Raw genomic sequence first — 6,266 nt, forward strand, 5'->3', positions numbered from 1 at the left:
GAAAGGAGACCAGAACCGCACACAATATTCCAACAGTGGTCTAACCAATATCCTGTATAGCTGCAACATGACCTCCCAACTCCTGTACTCAATACTCTGACCAATAACAGGAAAGCATACTAAACACCTTCTTCACTATCCTATCTTCCTGCAACTCCACTTTCAAGGAGCTATAAACCTGTACTCCAAGGTCTCTTTGTTCAGCAACACTCCCTAGGACATTACCATTAAGTGTATAAGTCCTGCCAAGATTTGTTTTCCCAAAATGCAGCAATTCGCATTTATCTGAATTAAACTCCATCTGCCATTTCTCAGCCCATTGGCCCATCTGATCAAGATCCTGTTGTAATCTGAGGTAACCTTCTTCGCTGTCCACTACACCTCCAATTTTGGTGTCATCTGCAAACTTACTAACTGTACCTCTTATGCTCGCATCCAAATCATTTATGTAAATGACAAAAAGTAGAGGGCCCAGCACCGATCCCTATGGCATTCCACTGGTTACAGGCCTCCAGTCTGAAAAACAACCCTCCAACACCACCCTGTCTTCTACCTTTGAGCCAGTTTTGTATCTTGCAGAATCTAAGAATCAAACCAAACAACAATCACACTCAATCGTTTCAGAGATCTTGTCCAGCCCAACCTGATTTCAGTACTTCATGATAAAATTACTGATAACCCAGTAGATAGAGGGGAGAAATTAGAATTACACAAAATAATCAGTTGCATTATATAAAATGTAAATAATTGGTTAATAATAAAGGAAACCAAAAGAAAATGTTATTTTTCCAAGCATCAGCTTGTCATCGATATCCTATTCTAGTAAAGACGGATGAGTTTTTTTTGTGCAATAAAACCTTCATTGTGTCATGAACTATTTCGGGAAAGTACAAGATGGGTGGAGAAAAGCTAATAGTGAGTTATGGAAAGCATACAGCAGGACAATTATACACTTGCTCTTCCAAGACCTGGGCTGAAAAGAGAACATTGACCTTTTTTTCATTCTTCTGTGGGGTATGGCTGTCACTGGCTAGATCTGCACCGATCCCAAATCAACCTCAAGGGCTTCTGAACCACTCTTTTTGAACTGTCATAAACTATCTGCTGTTATCTTGATTTGGAGATGCCGACGTTGGACTGGGGTGCACAAAGTTAAAAATTACACAACACCAGGTTATAGTCCAACAGGTTTATTTGGAAGCACTAGCTTTTGGAGCGCTGCTCCTTGATCAGGTCCTTCATCAACCACCTATGAAGGAGCAGTGCTCCGAAAGCTAGTGCTACCAAATACACCTGTTGGACTATAACCTGGTGTTGTGAGATTTTTAACTTTATCTGTTGTAGGTACAGCTCCAGTGCTGTTTGGAAGGCAGCTCCAGTATTTTGACTCAATGATTGTGAATGAACAGCGATAGGATTCCAAGTGAGGACTGAATGACTTGGTTCCGAGCCTAGGTCAATGCTGGGTAGTCTCGTGAGGTTTAATTCCTTTTTGACTTTTATACAGTGGCTTGGTACAATTGAGAAGCTTGCTCAGCCATTTCAGAGGGCAGTTCAAGATGCGATGATATTGCTGAAAGTCTAGACTTACATGTCAGCTAAACCTGTAAAGGATGGAAGATTCCCTTTCCCAAAGGACATTTACACACCAGATTGGTTTTGATGACAATCAATGCTAGTTTCATGGTCAACTACAGTGGCAGCTTTTAATTCCCAATGTATTCACTGAAGTTAATTTCACCATCTACGAATTCCACAGTATGTCCCCACAGGGTTAGGTGAGGTCTCTGGAATTACTGATCCAATGACATTACTACCTCGTCACTGCTATCCCCCTCCTTATGCAAAATGGTGATTTGCAGCTCTGTCAGTGGCACTGGGGATCAACTTGAGATCAGCAACAACGAGTGCTACACATCAATAAAAGAAGGGTCACTGGACTTAAAACGTCAACTCTGCTTTCTCTCCACTGATGCTGCCAGAGCTGCTGAAATTCTCCAACAATTTCTGTTTCTATATCAAATAGCCTGGTTTAGTCTCACGTTCTCTCCCCATCCTCCCCTCCACAATTCAAGAAAGGCATCATCTTCTTTCTGCCCATGTCACCTTCTCCAATTCCATAAAGAGATCTGTGCACTCCTCCAATGCTGATGTCATGATTTTATTTCACTCCACCATTAGAATTCATGTCTTCCACCGCCTACATGCAAAGCTGTGGACTTTCCTCTTTAAACCAGTCTAACTCTCACCTTCTTTAAGAAGCTGTTTAAAAACCATCCTTTCAACCAAACTTTCGGTCGCCTGTCTGAAGTTGGATTGGTGTTAAATTTTGTTCAAGAACTGCACAAGATTACAAATTGTTGCTAAATACAGAATTAATAGTTTCAAAGTGCACTTATGTAAATATGTTAAGGTTTAAATACCACCAACGTAAATAAAAGCACACTGCTCTCGAAGTTCACAGCATTGGAAATGAGAAGGTGAAAACTGAAAAGGAATTCATGTGTGAAATATGAATTTGCCTTTTTCAATTTTAGAGAATTACAAAGCAGCTTTTATTTTGCTTTTGCTATATGTTCCTCTTATAATAAGCTTAACTACGTTTGAACTTTAAAAAAAACACATTCAAATTTAGTTACCATAACAACAACTTCACCACAAAGTTCTTTATGAGTTTTCTTGAAAATAAGAACAAACCTCAAAATCCTTGGTTGGAAATACACAATTAATACCTAGCCCAAAGATGTGCCTCTTAGCCTGTACAAAAAAAAGTACTGAGAAACCCACCTTGAATCCACAATCCTATAAATTACTGTCTATGGATTACAAGATCTTGCTTCTAACAGATCCAGAACTTCTCGTTTAAAAAAATATTGGCTGACAAGGAAATAGTGTTAATAGTACTTTGCTCAAACTTCCAGTCACACAGAACGCCAAAACAACAGCCTCAATCAACTGACTGAGAGTTAGGCCAAGGCTTTAGTTTGGATACTGAGACATTTATAATAGGAACAGAAGAACATTAAGCGAAGCAGCGGGAACAACAAAAAAGATCAGTTACTCAGCTGGTTATCTGCGGCATTAATGTGGATACATAGTGTATCAGCACAAAAAAAAAGTGGTGAACAAGAGACAGTGTAGCTGTAGTACTGAAGGTGAAATTACAGTCAGAATTAAATCTATCCCAACCCTCACTCTCATAATACGAACAACAACAAAAAAAAATCGTGATTTAATTGTCCTACTCGGCATTTTTTAAGACGTTAGTGAACACATGGCCCAGTCGAATGCCTCGTCCACACACGTGGAAACTTCCACCTGCCGCAGGAGACAAAAAAAACGACTGTTTCAGAGACGTTTCCGATTCCAAACTGACCTCAAAATGACCAACCTCCCAAACATGTGCGAAAGAGGAGTGAGCCGAAGCCGTGTTCAGGGACAATCCAACCCCGCTCCACACACAGAAAGAGAAACAACAACAACAAAAAAAACATACAAAGTGACAGAGTTTTCTTTTTTTAAAAAAAAATAAATTCAAACACAGACATAACCTTCGAGGGGAGTAGGAGCTGTATCTGCTGAACCTGCACTAAAGCACGCGTGTTCCGCATATTTATGACCAAATAAAAACGGGTTACTTCACCATAAAGTGCACACAAAGCAGAGCAGCGAGACACACTGGTCACTCCATCTACTGCAAGGAAAATTAATGCAGCAGCTGGGTACTCCGAGGAAAAGGGAAGTTCCACACACATTTTACACATACTTCATTTACGTACACAAATCAGACACGATGCAAGTGTATTTATCTATAATCTGACAGTATATCGTGTTATAATATACATCTCACAGATTACAGTATGAATACATTTGTATTTATAATCTGTCAGTATACTGTCTCGTGTCTCATTACATGAATGCATATATTTATAATCTAACTGCATCGTGTTATCATATAGACATCACAGATTACAGCATAAGTGTAGTTATAATCTGTCAATATACTGTCTCATTACAATACGAATACATATATTTATAATCTAATTGTGTTCTGTTATCATATACACATCACAGATTATAAATACACTTATTTGTGCTATAATGTCATTATACTGTCTCATGTCTTATTACAGGATGAATGCATATATTTATAATCTAATTGCATCGTGTTATCATATACGCATCACAGATTACAGCATGTTTAAGTGTATTTATAATCTGTCAGTATGCTGTCTCATTATAACATGTATGCGTATATATTTATAATCAAAGTATGGGTTGGGACATCTGGTCGGCATGGATGAGTTGGACAGAAGGGTCTGTTTCCGCGCTGTACATCACTATGACTCTATTTTATAATATATATCGCAGATTACAGCATGACTGCGTGTGTTTATAATCTGTCAGTACACTGTCTGGTTTATGCCCGAAACGTCAATTCTCCTGCTCCTTGGATGCTGCCTGGCCTGCTGTTTTTTTCCAGCACCACACTTTTCAACCCACAGTACACTGTCTGTGTCTCATAACATGAATGCATGCATACATTTATAATTTAAGTATATTATGTTATAATACATATCACATTACAGCATGAATATGTGTATTTATAATGTCAGTATACTGTCTGTTGTATATCTCATTACAATGCATATATACCTATAAATTGTCAGTATATTGTGTTATAATATGCACAGATTCAACATGAATGCCAGTCTATTCATCTGACAATCAGTATATTGTCAGTTGTAATATAAATCATACACAGACTATAAACACATCCACTCAGACACATGCACATCTGTGCATGGAAACACATACATGTGAAATCAGTTGAAAGAGGGCTGGTACCTGAGACAAATGAGAACTGACATGCCACAGAGGGGAGATTTTAAATGTGCAAAAGCAAGTCTCAGCAAATAACAAAGGAACACGTTTCAGTATCTGGGGAACCTTTGTTTTAAACCCTAAAGGATGAAGGGGTGGGGGGAAAGAGAGAGAGAAAAGGGAAACCTGTTGAGGAAATGATTTTAAAAATGATCCCAGGACAAAGAAACAAAAAAAAGCCCACTTGGTCAGGGAGGAAAAAAAAAGTTCAGTGTAAGGGTTCAGTCTTGAGGAGGGGGGGAGATGGGAAATTGAAGATTGTTGGTCCCTTGTTCAAGTCAACACCATCTACACCTTGGACAAAAAAGGGAGGTGGGGTAGGCCTCACGGAGCCTGGAGGTGATCCCCGAGCTCGCCTAAGAACAATAGCCCACCTCAGGCTTCACTCAGCCGGCCTCAGGAGGGGGTTTGGTGGGGGTGGCCAGGAATGAAAATCACACACAATTGAGGGGAAAAACAGTCGATATCAGAAAAAAATATATAAAAATGAAGGGGGGGGGGGGGAGATTGTAGATTAATTAGCAACAATTCCAATTAATAACCATAAACATCAATCACTTTCGGCTCAGCTCGGAGCCAGCACCACGTTTCGACAGGGATGGGAGAGACAAACGCGAATATAAATTACTGTTTTAAAACGGGTGATCGAGTATTTATAATTTGTTTAATATTTCCATCCCCGTCCCAAAGCGGGCGGCGGCGGTTAAACATAATTGACGGGGCTGTTTTGTTTTTCGTTTCTTGACCGACCGTGTGGCTTTCCCACGCGGGCGGCGGCGAAACAAAATTCACGTGGTTTTTTTTCATCCCTGCTTTGTTGTGTTTCCTGACCGATCGAGCGGCTTTTCCCGGCGCGGGCGGGCGGTGAAATAAAATAAAGTTGGAGGTGCCCTCCCGCGCACAACGCGGGCCGCTGTTGCTCCCCCCCCCCCCAATCACGAAAGGCGAGACTCACTCTCTTCCCCGCTACCGCCGCCTCGGGCTCTGTGGTTGCCGCCGCGGATTCCGCCACCATTTCCTCGGCTGGTTCGTCCACTCTCTCCTGCTTTGGATCCCATTTTTCGGTCTCACATGATCCCGCAGCCACTTCTTCGTCCCTTTCTCTCGGCTCTCTGCTGGTGGTGGTGGCGGCGGCCATGGAACGGGGGGGGGGGGGTGGGGGAGGGTGAGGCCTTCCCAACCCCCATCTTCCACCCCCCCCCCCCCCCTTCTCCCATGTCCCTCCCCCACACTCTCACTTACCTCACTTCCGCAAGGACGCGCAGCGCCCTCGGACGCCATCTTTGTCCTGGCCACCGCCGGCCCTCCCAGAATCCACTGGGAGAACGTGGATGAGGCGGCCAAGGGCCCAGCCCAAACATCACCCCACCCCCCTGCGGTGC

The 6,266-nt window shown here is 42.0% G+C and overlaps 1 protein-coding gene across 2 annotated transcripts in view; it reads right to left on the minus strand.

Annotated features, from left to right (window-relative positions):
• zzz3 (zinc finger, ZZ-type containing 3) overlaps window positions 1–6,049 on the minus strand; it is a 117,501-nt gene extending 111,452 nt beyond the window's left edge. The window contains exons 1-2 of one of the 2 annotated variants that reach the window (XM_072574757.1): window positions 5,840–6,049; window positions 3,246–3,318 (exon numbers count right to left, since the gene is read on the minus strand). The gene's annotated coding sequence lies outside the window, so the exon portion shown is untranslated. The remainder of the gene's footprint in view (window positions 1–3,245; window positions 3,319–5,839) is intronic. The other variant, XM_072574756.1, reaches the window with a different exon arrangement.
• Between the last annotated feature and the right edge of the window lie 217 nt (window positions 6,050–6,266).

Source organism: Chiloscyllium punctatum, chromosome 7 (genome assembly GCF_047496795.1).
Source record: "Chiloscyllium punctatum isolate Juve2018m chromosome 7, sChiPun1.3, whole genome shotgun sequence".
In the NCBI taxonomy this organism is placed as follows: Eukaryota; Metazoa; Chordata; class Chondrichthyes; order Orectolobiformes; family Hemiscylliidae; genus Chiloscyllium; species Chiloscyllium punctatum.